The sequence below is a fragment of the Cryptomeria japonica genome, chromosome 9 (assembly GCF_030272615.1).
Source record: "Cryptomeria japonica chromosome 9, Sugi_1.0, whole genome shotgun sequence".
Lineage (NCBI taxonomy): Eukaryota > Viridiplantae > Streptophyta > Pinopsida > Cupressales > Cupressaceae > Cryptomeria > Cryptomeria japonica.
This window is the reverse complement of record NC_081413.1, coordinates 504,708,909-504,729,912: the sequence shown is the minus strand read 5'-3', so window position 1 is coordinate 504,729,912 and position 21,004 is coordinate 504,708,909.

Sequence of the window (21,004 nt, the reverse complement as noted above, 5' to 3'; positions counted from 1 at the left end):
TTGTCGATCAAACCAACACTAGAAATCTAAAATGGACCATTGCACAAACCATATGAATATGTCCTCCAAGCCACAATAATTGAGAAATCACAACAGAGCAATGCCGAGTATTTTTCAGACTACTCATGAGAGACAACCTCATTGTCAACAAATCACCACAACCAACTTCGTCATTTGAGCAACTGAGGACTAAAAAACATGATAGTGCAACATCCACAAAATGTAGACATTATATCTAGAACCACAAGCCAACATCATCAAGAACTAGAGTAATGTAGACGATTCTTCCATAAGGACATTAAATACTCTTTCCTACATATTGTAACTTCCAATACAATAGCCTCCTAGAAACACCTCATACTTACTCAACATCACCACCAGACAACATAACAACATCTGAAGATTCATTTTTAGACTATTTTTTGCATCCACACAACTAAATAGCTCCAAATTTCTCTTTAGTTATATTACCTCAACACATAATCATAGACAACACAAACTATTTCATCACCAAACAAGTTTGACATCAATGACAACACACCTCAAGTTTCCAATAATCTCCCCCTTTGTCATTGATAGCAACACTTGTACCACCAATCGGCAATAAACAACTTCCAACTATATCTCTCTCCCCCTGTGACATGAAGGACAAATGACACAATATTGCAAACAATAATTCTCTCTCTCCATTCCAGTTATAACTCTGATAACTACAAATATCCCTTTGATAAGGATATCTCTTTTTTGCAACCATTTTCTTGCAACCAGGGAATCACAACCTCCATTGCTCCCCCTAAGAGGAGCCACCACATCAATCCATGAGACAAAAGATAAACTTTGAATCTTCTGCTAGAAAGATGCACCACTTTTGTGCATCTAGTTTGAAGGAGGGGAAATTACCCCTAATTTCTGTCAGAGATACTCAAAAGTATCCTTCGCTAGTGCCTTGGTAAGGATGTTTGCAACCTAATCCTTTGTAGACACATATTCAAATCTAACCTCCTTCTTTGCAACCTTCTCTCTTGAAAAATGATATCAGATAGAAATTATGTTTAGTCCTTGAATGCATTACTGAATTCTTTGAAATATTAATTTCACTTGTATTGTCACATATAATAGGAATTGCCTCATCATACATCACCTTGATATATTTAATAGTTTTCTTAATCCACATGACTTGAGTGCAACAAGATATTGCTGCAATATATTTTTCCTTTTCTATAGATAATGTCAATGAATCTTACTTTTGTCTCAACCAAGAGACCAATCTGTCTTCCAAGAAAAATGCACCACCACTTGTAATTCTTCTATCATCAGCACATCCTACCCAATCAACATTTGTGTATGATTTCAAAGAGAAATCATCATCCTTCCTATACCACAAACCAAAATTTGTAGTCCCTTTCAAATATTCAAATATCCTTTTCACTACTTGATCAGGTGTTTGCTTTGGATTAGCTTGATATCTAGCAACCAAACAAACATCATGGATAATATTTGATCTTGAGGCATTCAATACAAAAACTCTCCAATCATAGACCTGTATTATTTTTTATCAAATTCCAAAGATCCATCATCTTTACTTAACTTGCAACCAGTAGCCATAGGAGTTCCAACTGGTTTACGATTCTCCAGACCAAACTTCTTCAACATCTCCTTGATATACTTGGTCTGAGAAATGAAAATACCCTCTTCTAACTATGTCACTTAAAGATGAAGGAAAAATGATGACTCACCAATCATTGACATCTCAAATTATGTTTGCATCTCTTACAAACACCATAATCTCCTCCAAAGATGAGGCCATCAACATACATAACAACTATTAACAATTTATCACCTTTAACTTTGAAATAAAGATTACTATCTATTGTAGCTTTCTTGAAATTTTTCAACAACAAATACTTATCCAACCTTGTGTACTAGGATCTAGAAGCTTGCTTGAGTCCATAGAGTGTCTTCTTGAGTAAATAGACCATGTATGGATCTTCTGACAACTTTAACCCATTTGGCTACTCAATGCACACTTCTTCTTCAAGTTCTCCATTCAAGAATGCTGACGTAATGTCCATCCAATATACCTTAAAGTTCTTGTAAGCAAAAAACACAAGAAACGTCCTTATAGCTTCCATCCTAGCTACCAGAGAAAAAGTCTCCTCAAAGTCTATGCCTTCAACTTGTGAGTAACCTTTACAAACAACTCTTGCCTCATTCCTTGTGACTTCTCCATATTCATTCAGCTTATTTCAAAACATCCACTTTCTTCCTATCACATTCTTATCTACCAGTCTACACACCATTTCCCATGTCTAATTCTTTTCTATCTAATTCAACTCCTCTTCTATTTCTTTCATCCAACCTTCATCTTTGCTAGCTTATACAAATTTTTTTGGCTACACCTAAGCTAGGAAACAAAAAATTGCTTGTTCATTGGTCTCAACAAGTCTTCCTCTTGGTCTTTGTCTCCAATGAAATGATCTCTTGAATGGTTCTTTTGTACATACTTCACAGGTGTCTCAGGTTATTATTCGGGTTCCTTCTCTTCTGCATTTCTCTCTTCTTCATCTTTCAGACCATGCTTCTCTTCCACAAGAACATAAGCATCCTCTATTTCAACCTTAGATTTAGGCGCAACATGATTCCATTCTTCATTTACTCTGACATTCGTACTTTCCACAATCTTCTTCATCCTTTTGTTGTAACATTGATATGTCATGCTCTTTGTAGAGTATCCCATTAATATTCCTCCATCTAATGTTGCATCAAAATTTTCCTATTGTTCTTCATCTCTTCTTATATAGCACTTTCTTCCAAATATCCTAAAGTACTTAACAATAGGTGATCTTGCATGCCACAACTCATAAGGTGTCTTTGAGTGATTTACTCTACTTGTACCTTGTTAACAATATATACAATAGTATGCAGAACTTCTTTCCAATACACATTAGGCAAGTTAGCATCTTTGAACATAGTTCTAGACATATCAACAACTGTCCTATTCTTTCTTTCAACCACTCCATCTACTAAGGAGTCTTAATTGCCTTCTAATACCATGTTCTTCACAAAATATATCAAATTTATTTAATATAAACTCTTCTCCTCTATTAGACCCCAAACACTTGATTTTAGTATTTATTTGATTCTCAACCATAATTTGAATACCTTAAAGCTATCTAATGCTTCAAAGCTTTCCATTAAGAAAGTAACCCATGACATTCTAGAATAATCTCTAATAAGCAACATAAAATACCTTTCGCCATTTAGTCCTCTTGTCCTTGCAACTTTGCATAGATCTAAATGAATCAACTCTGAAGGCCTCATGGGAAAATACGCCTTGTTCTTGAATTTGAACCTTATTTTTTTTCCCATCTGATTCCTTGCACACTATATTGGTGGGTTTGATAATCTTTGGTAAATATCTCATAGCATGAGTAGAATTGATCTTCACCATGTTTTCAAAGTTAACATGTCTCAACCTTTTGTGCCATAACCAACATTCACTACTCAGCACCAACAGACAAATACTTCCCCCATTTTCCTTTACATAGTAGACATTGCCATTTGTTCTTATGCCTATTGTAACTAATCCTTTGGAACCTCTTTTTTTATCTCACATTTGGACCCATGAAATATGAGCTTGTAGCCTTTACTACACATTTGACTCACACTCAAATGATTGTCTCAAACCTTTAACATAATAAACATCATCTATCTTATACTTACCATTAATGGATATGGTTCCTTTACCACAAATAGGTGCAACCTCTTCACCAACAAACCTCATTGATCCACCATCATAATTTTCATTGTCTATGGACTTTCTTTTACATCTAAATTATATGATTTGAACACCCATAATAAATTATCCAAGCTTTAGGTTGCAAATTTGCATACAATGCATAGTCTTCATAGTCATTGATCTTTCATTGTTATTTACATCATGCCGAGTATCAAACTTTTCACTATCCTTTTCTTCTATGCTAAAAATAATGATTAATTATTTGAGTCATCACAATGTTCTTCTTCAGAGGAATAGGTATCCATTGAACAAAAAAACTTTTTTAGACTTATATCTTTCATCTACGAGCATTTGTTTGTGTCATATCTCCTATATAATTATCTTTTCTCTTATTACCATTGTATGATCTCTTATAGTTATCCTCCTTGAAAGTACATCTAGCAGCATAATGACTAGTTCTTCCAAAATCAATACATTTAAAAGGCAACTTACCTTTGTATTTCCTTATTGCTTTTTTCAGTCTTCTCACGAAGTTTGTTTCCACTTCATCCATGTCATTGCTTGTTTCGAGTTCATCTTCAACTTTCTTGGTAGCTTTGAATGATGTTTCCTTCTTCTCATAGCACTGATAATTAAGCTCTGCAATCTCAAAGGCAAAGAGTGATCCATAGAGTTGATCCAAAGTGTATTTTATCCATATTATGACTTTCTTCAATGGTATACTTCTTAGCTTTATAGCAGTTAGGTAGTGTTCTTATCACTTTTCTCAAAACTTCACTTTCTTCTATTTTTTCTCAAATACCTTTGATTGCATTTACTATCTCATTCACTCAATAATTGTAACCTTGAATGTTCTCATCTTCAGTCATACCTAGTGTCTTAAATATTTACTTTAGATTCTACATCTTGACTTGATTGGTCTTCTCATCTCCTTCATCAATGTTGCTCAACTTATCCCAAATTTTCTTTGTACTTTTGCATCCAGTGATCTTCAAAAAATCTGAGTCACTCAAACTACTAACAAATATATTGCTTGCCTTGGCATTATTTTCATGATCCTTGACCTCATCTGGAGTAGTAGGACCACCATTCATAGTAGTATAGCCAAACTTGATTATGTCCCATATTCCAAGCGATAGAGAATTTGAATGATATTCCATCCGCGACTTCCAAGTAGCATAGTTTGTGCCATCAAATCTTGGTGCCTTGAGATAGATATCATGTGCCATATCAGACCTTCCTCAAGCAGTTAAGCTTATCTTAGAGGAACCTTACTCTGATACCAATTTTCGAAGATACCGCATGATTGAGATGAGGGTTGAATAAGTCCGAACCTTAAAACAACTTATTTATAATATTTTAAACTTCAAATCTCAATTAACATATTTCTGCAATTATGAAATGTGAAACTACAAAGCACAATACATAAAAGGATACCAAATTTACGTGGAAAACCTAGGAAAGGAAAATCATGGTGATAATCACACTCACAATATGAATAACTAATTACAATATTTTAGGCTCAAGGCTAAGGAAGCTCAGTGTACTTGATTATATAAGGGACTTGCATTACTGAGACACAATCTCAAGGGAAGATACAAAGACTGCACAAGCTATGAAAAGGACCCACTATCTTCTAGCAAGTATAGGGAAATGATGAATTGAAATTAACAAGATCTCTTGATCATAAAATGATGCAGGAGCATCCCCAGTTAATATCAATCTTGCATAAACCAAAAACATTTTCTTTCTATTTTTCTTTCTATTTGCAGTTTTAGTTTTCCTTTTTGTGTGTCCCGGTTTTGGCTGATGGGATCTTGTGGAGTTGGATTCTACTTGAAGACTTGATCATCTTTCTTGTTTCCAGAGCACATCGCATTTGGATCATTTTTTGGCAAGCTACCGCTATCGGTTTCCTTTACAGTTTCCTGTTACCGATTGACAATTCTTGTTACCAGTTGCTTGGACCTATTTTGGTGATCTATCGGAACCCCTTTTGAAGCTTACAGAGCCTTGGGTATTGATTCCGATGTTCCTTGGCATGTGGCCAACCTTTTCTCATGATCTACGTTTCATCCTTTGGATTTTCCAGAGGAATCTCTTGGTGGAGGCCGACCTTGTTTGTTTTACACATTAGGTCTTGTTCTTCGGGTTTTGATCCCTTTTGGGCCAATTGGATCCTTTGGATCGATATGTATAATTGTAATTACATATCAGAATGTAATTAATCAGAGAATCAAGTAGCTAGACTGTGCATAGAAGATAGATCCTAAGATTCAAGGTCCCGGTTGTGACCTACTCTATATGTTCTACCAGGCCTATGAGCCAGTATGCTGTAATCCGGTTGCTACCGGTTGGATGTAATCAATTTTCATGCAATAAAACAATATGTTATGCATTGCCTCCATCATATCTTTCTGTTTCCATTGTATTTACTCTTGTTGAGTGGTCTGGACTGATCTCTTTGAGGTCGTTCCTCACCAGTGACTATTTCAAGTGGTATCAGAGTGAATTTTTGTTCTGGAGGTTGCATGTCTTGAAATTTTTGTTGTAGGGTGGCAGATTGGGGATCCCACCTACAGCTGCAGAGGACTAGCGTGAACGATGGCGCAAAGAGGAGCTAGGAATGGTGGAGCATGTGGGAATGTAGAGCCTGTTGTGATGGAGATGTTGCGAGGTATAGCAGTCTAATCAGAAGCCGTGGAGACAGCCCATAGAAGAGGTCAACATATCGAAGATGTGAGTGAAGATGAAGGAGAAGAAGCCCCGACGAAACAAGCAAACCTACTGACGGTTGATCTAGATGAAGAAAGTTTTTTGAGGGTTTTGAGTAGGGAAAATACTAACCCTCATTTTACCCCACCAAAACATGATGGAAAGTTGGATTCAGATGAATTGATGAATTGGATCTTGGAGATGGAGAAGTATTTTGATTTTGAAAGCATTGCAGAAGAGAGGAAGGTGAAATATGCCTATACCTGGTTGAAAGGTCATGCATCTCTTTGGTGGGAGCATTTTCAAGTTGATAGACAAAGAAGAAGTAAAGAGAAGATTAAGACATGGGATCAGATGATTTCTAAGTTGAAGTCAAAGTTTATGCCAGCTGATTATCAAGTGAATCTGTTCCAGAAGTTGCAGAATTTGAGACAGAAGGAATCTACTGTGAAGGAGTACACCAAAGCATTTTACAAGATGAATATCAGATCTAGACATGTTGATGATGAAGTTGAACAATTTTTAAGATATTTGAATGGATTGCAAATGTCTATACAAGATGAACTCAGTTTGATCAAATTGGAGAGTGTTGAAGAGGCTTACCAGTATGCCCTAAAGGCATAAGAGAAGCTAAACAAAAGACATGAGAAGAGGTAGAGAGGCAGAGGTGGAAGGTTTACTAGAGAAATATTTCAAGGAGAAAGAGGATATATCGGAGGTAGAGGAACCAACATAGATCAGAACAAGGACAAGGAAGTGAACAAAGAAGGTAATTCATACCAAAAGGATGATAGAAATTTCTATAGGAAGAGAGAACCAGATGGTTACTGGAATGAGAATTTTGGGAGACAAGACAAGAGAACATTTAGAGGAACCTGATTTAAGTGTGGAGGAGGACATCGTGCATTCGAGTGTAAGAAGACAAAAAATACCGGGAGAGTAGCAGTGGTGGAAGAAAACCCCACCGGATCAAACAATAAACTAGAAGATGGAGAATTGTTGGTGATGAGGAGAGCTTTGTGTCATACCGGAGGAAATGAAGAGCTCTTGCACAGGAATAATATGTTCAAGACAAGATGTAAGGTATCCGGTAAGTGTTGTAAAGTTGTTATTTATAGTGGTAGTTCTGATAATCTTGTTTTAGAAGAGATGGTGAATAAGTTGAAATTGGAGAGATTGAAACACCCTAAGCCTTACCAGATAGCATGGATTCAGGATGAATATAGTTTGTTAGTAAGTAAACAATGTTTGGTGAAATTAAAAATTGGGAATTATCATGATGAAGTCTTATGTGATATTATGCCTATAGATATTTGTCATCTTTTGTTGGGTAGACCTTGGTAGTTTGATAGACAGGAAGTACATGATGGGAGGAAGAATACATACACTATTGTGGCTAATGGGATGAAGCAAACCCTGTTGCCTTTGGAGGAACCTTTGAAGAATGAAGTCTGTTTGAATGCTAGAATATGTTTGGTAGATGGAAGGAAATTCATGGATGGATTGAGACATGAGAATGTGTGTTTTGCCTTAATTCCTAAGATGAATGAGAAACTGAAACCGGAAGGAGAACAATCGGAAGAGATAAAATATTTCCAGACATAATATGAAGACATCATTTCAAATAATGTACCTGATGGATTGCCACTTGTGAGAATTATTAGTCATTGCATGGACTTGGTTCTCGGAGCTAGTTTTCCTAACAAAGCTGCACAATGGTTGACACCGACAAAGAATGAAGAACTGACTAGAAAAGTGCAAGAGTTGTTGAAGAAAGGTTTGATCAGGGAGAGTCTGAGCCCTTGTGCAGCACCAACCATATTATCACCTAAGAAGAATGGAGAGTGGAGAATGTGTACCGATTCTAGAGCAATAAACAAGATCACAATGAAATATCGGTTTCCTTTGCCTAGGATGGATGACATAATGGACTATTTGAGTGGAGCAAAATACTTTAGAAAGATAGATTTGAAGAGTGGATATCATCAGATTGGGATCAGAGAAGTTGATGAGTGGAAGAGAACATTTAAGACAAATGAAGGACTATATGAATGGTTGATGATGCCTTTTGGATTGACTAATGCATCAAGTACTTTCATGAGGCTTATGAATGAGGTATTGAAGAAATTCTTGGGTAAGTTTGTTATTGTGTATTTGGATGACATTTTGCTTTTTAGTAAGACAAAAGAGGAGCATTTGTTGTAGTTAAGACAAGTTTTGCAGAGGTTGAGAGAAGAGAAGTTGTTGATAAATATTAAGAAGTATACTTTCATGAAGGATGAGTTAGTCTATTTGGGATTTGTGATATGTGATGATGGTTTGAAGATGGACCCTGAGAAAGTGAAATCAATTATTGAATGACCTACACCGTAAAGCATTGGAGAGGTAAGATCATTTTATGGATTGGTTAGTTTTTACTGAAAGTTTATCAGAAATTTTAGTTCAGTTTGTAACCCTATTAGTGAGACCATGAGAGGAGATCAGAAGGAATTCACGTGGACCAGTGGAGCAAACAAAAGTTTTGAACTATTGAAGCAAAATGTGACTGAGCAGCCTGTGTTGGCTTTATCAAATTTCAATAAAGTGTTTCAAGTGGATTGTGATACAAGTGGAACAACAATAGGAGTAGTCTTGAGTCAGGAAGGGAGAGTAGTAGCTTATTTTAGTGAGAAATTGAATGATGCTCGGAGGAGATATTCAGGGTGTAATGGTGGAAAAATGGTGAATGATAGATCAAGAAAGAAACTACCCTTTCCCTCAAAGAGAGATGAGAGTTTCGCTATTGGTTACCATTCAAACACTTTTCACTATGTTACATTAGGAAGAGGAGAGGATAATTCACTAGATTCAATCTCTCCACACAAAGATGGTAGATTGAATTCTGAATGAAATGGGAATGATAAGTTGATCCCCTCTTCCTTGTTTGATTTGGAAAGGAAATTGATTGAATTATGTAGTGCAAAAGTGACAAAGAACTGATTATTACTTGAGATCGGAATATGGGATGAAGTTGTGCACCTGGATCTGGCGGTAATATGCCAAGACGAAGTCGCCCTGCGAATTTGAGGAAAAGTTGCCTAGACTGTGGCAGGAATGTACATGGTCCTCCGAAAAATCCATGAAACGAAAAGGGTTTTTCTGTCTCTACAAATGAAGCCCGAATCCAAAAGTATAGCTACACACATGCAACCTACACATAAAAAAGAGAGGAAAATGGGTTGGGATTGGGGGTTTGCCTTTAGGTAAAACTCGAGTTTTGGAATTAACCAAGTAATGAAAGAAATTACTTTTAAGTAGCTATGAATGAAAGACTGAATTGTAAATCACCTCAAGGGAGGTTGTAGTAGAAATGTTGATAGAAATGCTTGTGTGGAATTGAATGTTGAAATCAATCTCCTCTTCAATGGTTGAATCCTTGACTTGAATGCAACACCTAGCCTTGAAGGGAGGCTTGAGAATGCTCAATGCTGGAAAATAATGCTTGAATGCTCTTGAATGTTTGATCACTTGAATTCATCCAAATTCGACCTATCCAACTTTCTTATGCAAATAAGAGGACTAATGCCCCTTAAATACATGCTAGTGGATTTGATTTTTTTCACAGATCGACATTGGGGGAGTTTCCCGCCCAATGCACAACCAACAATGCAACCCTAAGAAGGGTCTTGCCCCAAAATAGGGCAGGGACAGGGGCATCATGCCCCTGTCCTAAGAGAACAAGGGTGCCACCCGCTGTCCAAGGGGGGAAAGTGGTGCCATACCCCTATCCTACCCCTTTCTCCAGGGAAGAGTGTAGACAAGGTGATGCAAAGGCCAAGGAAGAAGCTGTTTCTGAGGGCTGAGAAATCTTCGGTCTCCGATTAGGCTAGAGGATTCAAACTCGCATGCGTGAGGACCCTAACACAGCCAAAAAGTGATAGGGTCGCAATTTTATGACACTACATAGTGTATGATTAGGAGTTTTATGCCATAGTTCAAGGCTTGAAGAAGTGGAGAAATTACTTGTTGCCTAAGGAGTTTGTGTTGTATACAGATCATCAAGCTTTGCAGTATTTGAACAGTCAAAGTAAGTTGAATCAGAGACATATGTGATGGGTAGAATTCTTGCAAAGTTACATTTTTGTGTTGAAGCATAGAAGAGGGAAATCTTAAAAAGTTGTTGATGCATTGCGTAGGAGAAGGAACTTGCTAATAGAGATGAGAGTGACAGTATTAAGATTTGAAGATTTGAAGACCTTGTATGATGATGACCCAAATTTTGCAGAACCTTGGAAAGCATGTAGAGAACGGGTTATGATAGATAGAAGCAAGTGGTTGGATTACTTCATTCAGGATGGGATGTTATTTAGAGGAGTTCAGTTGTGTATACCTAACAGTTCTATGAGGGAGAATCTGATAAAGGAGAAACACAGTGGAGGACTAGCTAGACATTTTGGTATTGACAAAACGGTAGCATTGGTGAGTGAGCGGTACTTTTGGCCCCTGATTCATAAGGATGTTAAGAGATATGTGCATAGTTGTAGAGTTTGTCAAGCTGCAAAGGGTAGTAGTCAGAATGTGGGATTGTATAAACCTTTGACAGTACCGGTAAGACCTTGGGAGGATATAAGCATGGATTTTGCACTTGGATTGCCTAAAACACCGAGAGGGAATGATTCTATATTTGTGGTAGTGGATAGATTCTCGAAATGGCTCATTTCATACCTTGTAAGAAGACATTAGATACATTGCATGTAGCAGACCTATTTTCAAGGAACTGGCAAGATTTCATGGATTGCCTAAGAGCATAGTTTTAGATAGAGACACTAAGTTTGTTGACTATTTTTGTAGAACACTTTGGAAGAAGATGAAGACATATTTGAAGTTTAGTTCTACTTTTCATCCACAGATTGATGGACAAATAGAAGTTGTTAACTGGAGTTTGGGAAACCTGTTGAGATGTTTAGTGGGAGGTAAAACCAGAAGTTGGGATTTGATCCTTGCACAAGAAGAGTTTGCCTACAACAATTCAGTGAATAGAAGTATCAGAAGAGCATCTTTTTAGATTATTATCGGAGTGCATCCTAGAGGTATATCAGAATTGAGAGACATTAGCCATGAAGACAAGAGAAGTTCAGAAGTAGAATATTTTGTAGATCACATAGCAGCCTTGCATATTTAGGTTAAGCAACATTTGGAAGATATGAACAACAAGTATAAGGAGAAAGCAGATGAGAAGAGGAGACATAAGGAATTTGAAGTTGGTGATGAAGTGATGGTATATTTGATAAAAGAGAGATTCCCGGTTGGAACTTATAACAAATTGCAAATGAAGAAGTTTGGACCTTACAGGATTTTGAGGAAGTTCAGTTCTGGAAATGCATATGAAGTGGAGTTACCAGATAGTCTGAGTATTTTACCTATGTTTAACATTGCAGATCTTCATGAGTATCATGAACCATAATTCAATAAGGACAATATTGTAGACTTGGAGAAACAGTTACCCTGAAAGGAACCGAATTAGATTGAAGAGATTTTGGATAGTAGGATTAGGCATAGTACCCAAAGCAATCAGTATAAGGAATATCTTGTGAAGTGGAAGGATAGACCAGTTGAAGATTCATCTTGGATTTCTTAGGCAGAGGTAGACCGCCTTGGTTTTCCTCTGACCCCGACAAAGTGAGAGGCTCACTTTTTCAATAACCCCGGATGTCTGATGCAGGAGCATCCCCTTTTCATAGCAATCTTGCATTAACCAAAAACATTTTCTTTATGTTTGTCATTTCAGTTCTCCTTTCTGTGTGTCCTGGTTTTGGCTCACTAAATCCTATGGAGTTGGATTCTACTTGAAGACTTGATCATCCTTCTTGTTTCCAGACCGCATCACATTTGGATAATTCTCCGACAAGATATCGCTATCGGTTTCCTTGACAGTTTCCTGTTATCGGTTGACAGTTCTTGTTATCGGTTGCCTAGACCTATTTTGGTGATCTACCAAAACCCCTTCCGAAGCTTGCGGAGCCTTGGGCATTAATTCCGATGTTCCTTGTCATGTAGCTGACCTTTTCTCACAATCTACATTTCATCCTTTGTATTTTCCAGAGGAATCTCTTGGCGGAGGTCGACCTTGTTTATTTTACACGTTAGGTCTTGTTCTTCAGGTTTTGATCCCTTTTGGGCCGAATGGATCCTTTGGATCGATATATAATTATATTGCGTATCAGAATGTAATTAATTAGAGAATCAAGTAGCTAGATTGTGTGTAAAAGATAGATATTCAAGGTCCCGGTTGTGACCTACAATGTATGTTCTACCAGGCCTGTGAGTTGGTATGCTGTAATCCGGTTGCTACCGGTTGGATGTAATCAATTTTCATGCAATAAAATAATATGTTTTGCATTGCCTCCATCATATCTTTGTGTTTCCGTTCTGTTTACTCTTGCTGATCAGTCCAGATTGATCTCTTTGAGGTCCCTCCTTACTGGTGACTGCTTCAGAAAACTATCCTTGAACCACCATGTCAAGTGAATAATATCATGGAAAACACATCTCACTTCATTCATTGTCTCAAAACACCGTCACACTAAAGATATCATCATCAAAATTCATCACAAACTAAAATTTGTACTTCTTATTCTTCATATACACTTGCATAACATTCACATCCAATTCACAAAAATACACACACCAATTCACACATCTACATGTCCATTTATACTAAGTTATTCATTGAAACTCAACTGGGTCAACCACATACATAATATACATGAACTGCATAAAGTTAGCCACCCAAACCAAAATCACACAATCCGGTCCACTCCAAAAGATAAAGAGGACCCAAATACATCACAACACATCTTTCTATGTTGATTCCAAAGAACTGTACACACTAGCACATCCTCCAAAATTGACATCAAACGTAACATGTAGAGAAATAATGAAGAATGCTACCTCATTATTCATCAATAAGAAGTTCAGGGCTACAAAGTTAGATGTCAAAAGAGAGTGAACTTCCAATATAGTGTCAAGATTCGGGCACCAACCAATTTCTTGAGACCCCATTGCCTTTATTTTCTTCTCTTCTACTTTCCTATCCTTGTCCACACTTGTGTTCTTTGTCTCAAGTAAGCACCACTCTATAACCTCACTTACTCCATCTCTGATCATGGGCTTGTCTTCCTTCAACTCAAAGTGTTTGCATTTTAAGAAGTCTATTAAAGATTTTCCTCGACGAACTCTTTCCAAATCTTCGCCTATATGATCCCAGTTTCTCGAGTTAGCAGTCTTTAACATGGGATCACCTTGATTCCATCACAAAACTCTTCTCTTTGTTCCATCTTCTCTTGTAATTCAATTGTTGTTCTAGTGGGCATCAAAAGAATCTGCTTATTCTCAACTCTACCATCTTTTACAAGATTAACATGCATAGAACCACTGTGTATGTTTATAACCCTAGATGAAGGAAAACTTCTACATTTTCATTTTTCTTCATCTACCGTGCCCCCATTTTTGCAGTATAAGAAAAGCTGCAACCACTGTCGAAAATTATTTTCCTACACACGACTAATGAAGTGATTCCTATGTTGAGGTATTATCATGACTTGCCTAGTGTCGATAATGTCGATTATTTACAAATAGTGGGACAGTCGAAGTTAGTTGCCCACAATAATGTCGATTATTTACATATACATTTTGTAATGTATTCATAGGAAAATATTTAGGGGAATAATTAGAGCATAATTTCAAAATGACAATAAGGAAATAGATACACTACGTTATCATGATTATTAGTATATGTTGTCTTGAATATCGTTCATAATTATTAATCCAACCTATCAAAGGGTTCGAAAGGTAGGAGACCCCATTCAATTATTACAATGGAAAAGTCCTAGATTGTGTATATGGAGAATAGCTCGACCAATCTAGATACTAAGATAACAAAGACAAAAAATTATTAGTAACATATTTTTTTAGTTCAATATCATGCAATAGAGATTAATTTCATGTTCTAGCTAAGATTAAATTTGTAGGGCTTGGGATTGATTCACAAGTTTTTATGTACTAATCCAAATTCTAAGGAAGGCATCATATCAAGACTACTACTTTCTGGAGATGACAAATCAGTCAACACATGACCGAAATTAATGTCTCATTATGACTTACCATATAAATCATGTTAGATTATCCTTATATACAAGCTATAGGTGTCATCTCATCTATAATTCATTATAATTTGGTCTTTACTTATATTAATATGGGATAGACTTGTATAATTGAAAATAATCCCTACCAAATTTTTCTAATGGAAATCCAAAATGTCTTAGTATGTACAAATTGATTAATTGTATTGATGGTAGCGGCACGAAATCTGCTTACTTGATCTACAATTCATGCCAATTCTAATTACAAGAGGGATCTCTTTATTTTACACCATGATGTGAATAAGAAGACAATGTAAATGATAAATAGTAGCATTCATCCTTGCTATAAGAATATTTTCATAAATAGTTGACCACCTTTAACAATTTATGATTATATTATACAAAGTGGAGGAATTCTTAATTATCAATCCAACTCTAGTAATGTCTCTAATTGTAGATTATTTTATGGTAGTGGATTTTTTATTTTATAGAAAAAAATGATAAAATAGAAAATAATTAGGTTCAAAACAATAAAGCATAGTACAAAACATTTAGTTGTCATAAAAATAGGTTAGGTTCAATGGTTAAGTTATTTTCCTATGAACGATAAGAATGCAAACAGGCTATCAATACTTTTCCAATCAACTTTCCTAGTTAACCATGACAAAAGTATTCAATTGTTCTACATAGACTTAAAAAGATTCATTTTTAGAGTTTATGAGGATTTGCCTATGTTTCATCATTATAGGGTTTCTGACTTATTCTCGAGGCTATGAATTTATTAATAATACATTTGTGCGAATATTATAATAAAATTATTATAGCATTTATTAGAGCACATCTTATATGTCTATGTACTATTTCTTTCTATCATGTAATCTTTACTCAATGCCATAAAGTCAAAGTATTAGGGGATTGATTTCATAGAACAAAATTTTGTAAATGTACTAAATTCCCATAGGATTATGAACATTATCAATCCTTATAGTACTAAGATATCAAGGTGAATAGGATGTATACATTGGACAAAGATTTAAAGAATTGATTGATAGATCCTCGAGAATCTAGAGAAATGTGTATTGTATTTTTTTAGTTATATTTTCTATCTACTTGCAATTGTGGCAATAATCAACTCCAAATTCATTACTTATTGCATTTTATTTTTATTTTGCTTATATTATATAAAGCTAATTAGGATGTGCTAAAACCTTCACAAATATAATAATGCAGTAATTATACATTACTAATATACTTTATATATTAATTATCCTTATCATAATTTTTATTAATATAATATATTGATTAATATTATTGTTTTTTTTATTTTTTTAAAGGGGTAAACTCTTTTAACCCAAAGCTATGAATTGGTGGGGCTTGAACCTTGATGGCAAGAACAACAACACAACAACCTAACCATCACAACATGCCACTATTGACCATAATAGAATGGTTTGAACCAAGGATGTAAGCAATACATGCAAGAAACCCCACAATTTCTCCAAGGTTATCCCCAGGGTAAGGGTAATCCATTTTTAACATGGTAGAGACAAACCCGTGGGGGTTTGAACCTAGGTTGTAGGCACTACAGGCAAGAAGCCCCATATTGATTAATATTATAACATGATAATATTTTAGTAATTATTTTCAAATTTATGGCAATATTTTAGTAGACCTATCATCTCTCTTCGTTATCATTCTTATGGGGGTGTATACTAGCAGTGATAACACTTTCACTATTTTTCTCTGGAGTGAGCTATGTATTTAGTATTTGGACATGTAATATCTAGATGCAGCTGTTGTATTTCAATGAGATGGAGCTCTTACCATATAGACATTCATGCATTCTAGTTTTGTGGAGGTGACTTATCCTCATTTGATTAATTATTTATACTATTATGTCATGCCCAAACTTTTGGGCACGAATGGGATAATTTTTTTTTTTAAATTCCAACTTAATAACATTAAATTGCCATTAAGAAATGTACTATCAAGTTTGTCTTAACTACATGGGAGTTAATTTTAACCACTAACACAAGTAGATAAAAATAAATTTAATTAATGCAGAGTATTAATTCTCCAAAGAGATTATTATTGTCTCAACAATTTTAATCACTAAATTATTTTAATGAAAATTCTCTAAAATATTTGGCGAAGATATTATTAATCTCCTAAAATCAAAATTTGTTTTAAGGAATTAAATTAGACCTAGCACTCTATTTATAATGTCCAAAAGTTATATTTCAATAATTAAAATGTGCTTAAATTAAACCGACCTAGGATAAATTAATTTCACAATGAATATTTACCTATAAGTTTAATTTTATCAAAATAACTCACCCTATTTGTCATACATTACTAAAGGGTTTAAACTTCATATTATTTTAAATTTACACATTTTATTTTTCTTCCTTGAATAAATCCATATGTTTATTAAAACATACATAAATTATAACTCAAGGTAAAATATTTAATCTAAAAGGTTTTCCTTTCTACACATGTTTTCAATATATATATATATATATATATATATATATATATATATATATACTGAACTCCACATCTTTATTAAATAACCCATGCAAACCCTAACTAAGGATATTTTTCATATAATACCCCCATTTAAAAAAAAAATCATTGTTGATTTATACTACCCTAGCCCTACCTGGGCTAGGGTTTTATATATATATATATATTTGCTACTTTGTTTTGTTTCTGCAGGGGCCAAAGGTTTTCACAGTGGAGCGGCGGCCATGTATCATGGCGGGGGTTTTGGGGAAATAGCGGTGGCACTGTGGGTTTCCATCGTGGCAGCGACCACTATGGCCACCCACAGTGGCAATGCTCGACCGTCCACTGTGGGACACCACAGTGGTGCCGCTCACTGTGGTCGCCCACAGTGGCAGCTCCCGGCCGCGCCGACCACTGTGCTAAACACAGTGGTTTGGCCCTTCCGCCGACCACTGTATTTAGTACAGTGGCTCAGTCCGAACGCTAACCCCTTTTTTTTTTGTTTAAGAAAAACAAAGAATATATATATATTAAACAAATAAGTTTTTTATTATTTATTTATTTATTTAAGAAATGATTTCCTTTACACATTAATATAGGCATGCAAATATATATATATATATATATATATATATATATATATATATATATATATATATATATATATTTATTTATTTATTTTGTAACTAGGGCATAAACTTTCTATGCAATATATATATATATACAGGTGTTTTTGTGTTTTTTATTCTAAAACATATTTAACAGATTAGATGTTTTTTGCAGATATAAATCATTGTATTTATTTCCTTTTATCAAAATCCTTGTTGCTAAAAGAAAATAGATAGGTTATTTAAATATAGATTTACTTTCAACAAGAGAATAAAATAAATAACATAATTAAATCACTTAGAACAACAACTCTAGAATTTTAGTTATTTCCATTAATCTATTTAACTATGGATTTTATTTTCTATACATAAACAAAAGACAACATTTAAAAATTCTAACAACAACTATATAAATGACAAAATTTAATAAATTTAACATCAACTAGATAAATCTAAATTTTATTATAATAAATCTATAGAAATGTCTATAATATTTTAGATTTTACTTTTTGCAATTAAATAATGACAGATTTAAATAAAACTAAATATTGCATCTCCATGTATAAATCTAAATTTTAGATTTTATTTTATTTCCCAACCTACTACATGCATGTAAATCTATCCCATTTCTTTTATAATATTTTGTTTTAAATGCATAAAGGGAATGAATAAATTACTTTCTTTTCAAAATATTCTAAACACAACAAATGTTATTTTTTTTTTTAGAAATATAGATAACTAAAACCAGAGGTACTCATTTATTTTCTGCAGTATAACATAAATAAATATTACATATCTTTAAAACATATTCCCAAGTCTTTATTGTCGCTTTACAAACAGGTCTCTCATTACAAATAAATGAGGACTTTTAAAGAATAATAGTTACATTTACAATTATTTTTTTGCAACAAATAACTCCAGCCACATCTACATGTCCTATTCTTTTCTTGCAACAACCTGCAATAAATCAAAAACTATGACCATGGAGTGCTCACCTCCCAGCCTAGGCTAACTAGTAGCCACCCCTGAGCTTGGAGAATTAGGCCCTAGACAGGTAACACACATGCAAACATAATAACCAAGGGAACACAATCACAAACACATCCCCAACCCAGGGCTACACTGCACCACACATTGTGATGTCTTTTCAAGGGTGGTAGTGGACCAAGTACCCTGAGGAGACTGCAAGTATGGTAAAACATATAGCCACGTCATGGCAAACCAAATACATCATAAGTATAACAACCCCACATCCTTATGCCCCCCGAGGCATTCATGCTTTATTTCCCTCCTTATGACCCCCAAATGCATAAACAAGCCATGCAGCAAGGGTCACATAAAATCCCTTGTGATCACTCTCATAACGAGAGCCTCTCACTCGAGGGCTGTCACTTCTATTGCCCACAAGACCATCCTCTCTCCCAAGATTAGGAGGCCTTGATTACTCCCAAAGCACATAAAATGCATACAAAAAGTAAAACATAGAACGCAATAATTTTCCAAGGAAAACATGCAAGAAACTAGCCTTTTTACACAAGCAAATCCTTTCAACACAACATGTAATATAAAACAATACAAGGAGAAAATATGACCAACCTTCAACTGCCCAAAGGAATGCTAGATTGGTTGAAGATGAGCAGCCCAATTCCACAAACCCTTGCCTCTCTACACTTAACCAAATTTTCTAAAACTAAATCCGTCTTTCTTCCAAATTTTGTCTTCAAAAATGGAGAGTGGGTGATTACCCACAAACTCTCTCATTCTTGCCTAATAAGACCTCAGTGAAAGTTCTCACAGGTTTCTAAAATTGAAAAAGGAAAAAGAAGAAAAAGATCAAAAGAGATCTCTCAACAAAATAGAAAGTTAACTAACCTAGATGATCCCTTCTAAATTTCAATATTCGTTCAACTTAGGAAATCCACTTTTTAGGGTGTCTAAATGGTCACATGAGAGTTGAAACATGCCTAAAATTGCTCCTAACCCTTAGGTATATATTATGGGCTTTAGGAAACACTCTTAAACTACCCTTAGGTGTCCATTTAACCCCTTTTAAACCCCTCTGAAGTTAATTTTCAGGTCAAACTTAAGTTCACCACCCCAAAGATTCTCTTCTCAAAACAATTATGGAATCACATTAAATTAATTTAAAAAGCTATGGTTAAACAACTCCCTCCAAGAGACAATTTAAAAAAAAAACAAAAACATAAATCAACACATGTGTCAAGTGACACAATAAAAATACTTTTTTACAAAATTATACATGAAATCTTGTCTCTTGTTGGATTTACACAAATAATTTAATTCAATCTAACACTCATGCAACATCCTCTTTTACAAATAAAATACTATACAAATGGGGTGTTGTCTCTCCAAATAGGCAAACCCTGGTTTTACGAACGTACATAGGTCTAGGTTTGGTTCTCCATAATATTTGCATGGTCACATGGATAATTTTCTTGCACATCTCAATTACACATTAGTAATTTCAAATAACCTCATATAATATAGAGCACATGAATAAGAATACACATCAAACACTCTGCATACAATATACACTTAAACAAATCGATACATCTTATATCCAAATAAATCCACATAAGCAATTATCATAATTCTCCTAGTTTTGATCCACACATAAACATGCATCCTATTTCTATCATCATAGTAAAGTCCTGCAAATCCAATAATGACATATATCATCTCAAATTCATCCTATTCTAGAATCATATAGAGTTCTATATCATAAAGCATATAAATGAAGCATCAACATTTAGCAATGTTATCCAAATCATGGAATCATATAAGTTCTAAATCTATAATGCATAAAAATAAAGCATCCATAATAGTCTCAACATAAAAATTACTGAAATGCTAGACTAAGTCGGGGTAGGGCCTCACACCCTTCCCCTCTAGGCATGAACTTCCTCCTAGAGTTCATCAAAAAGATGGGGGTACTCTGATCTCATACGTGCTACATCCTCCCATGAAGCCGTAACCTCATCATAGCAATCCCACTAGACCCTAACTTGGTCCAGCTCTCGACCTCGAAGGGCCAGCGTCTGGCATGCCAAAATGCGAATGGGCTCCAAAGCTAGCTGCCCATCCGACTCCACCTGCAAGGCATCCCAATCTAAAATATGAGACTCATCAGAGATATACTTCCTCAAAACTGATACATGAAACACATCGTGGATGCGTGATAGGCTAGGTGGCAATGCTAAATGGTAGGCAACTGGTCATATCCTCTCAAGGATCTCAAATGGTCCTACAAAGCGAGGTGCAAGCTTAGAACCCTTTCCGTAACGGATTAGACT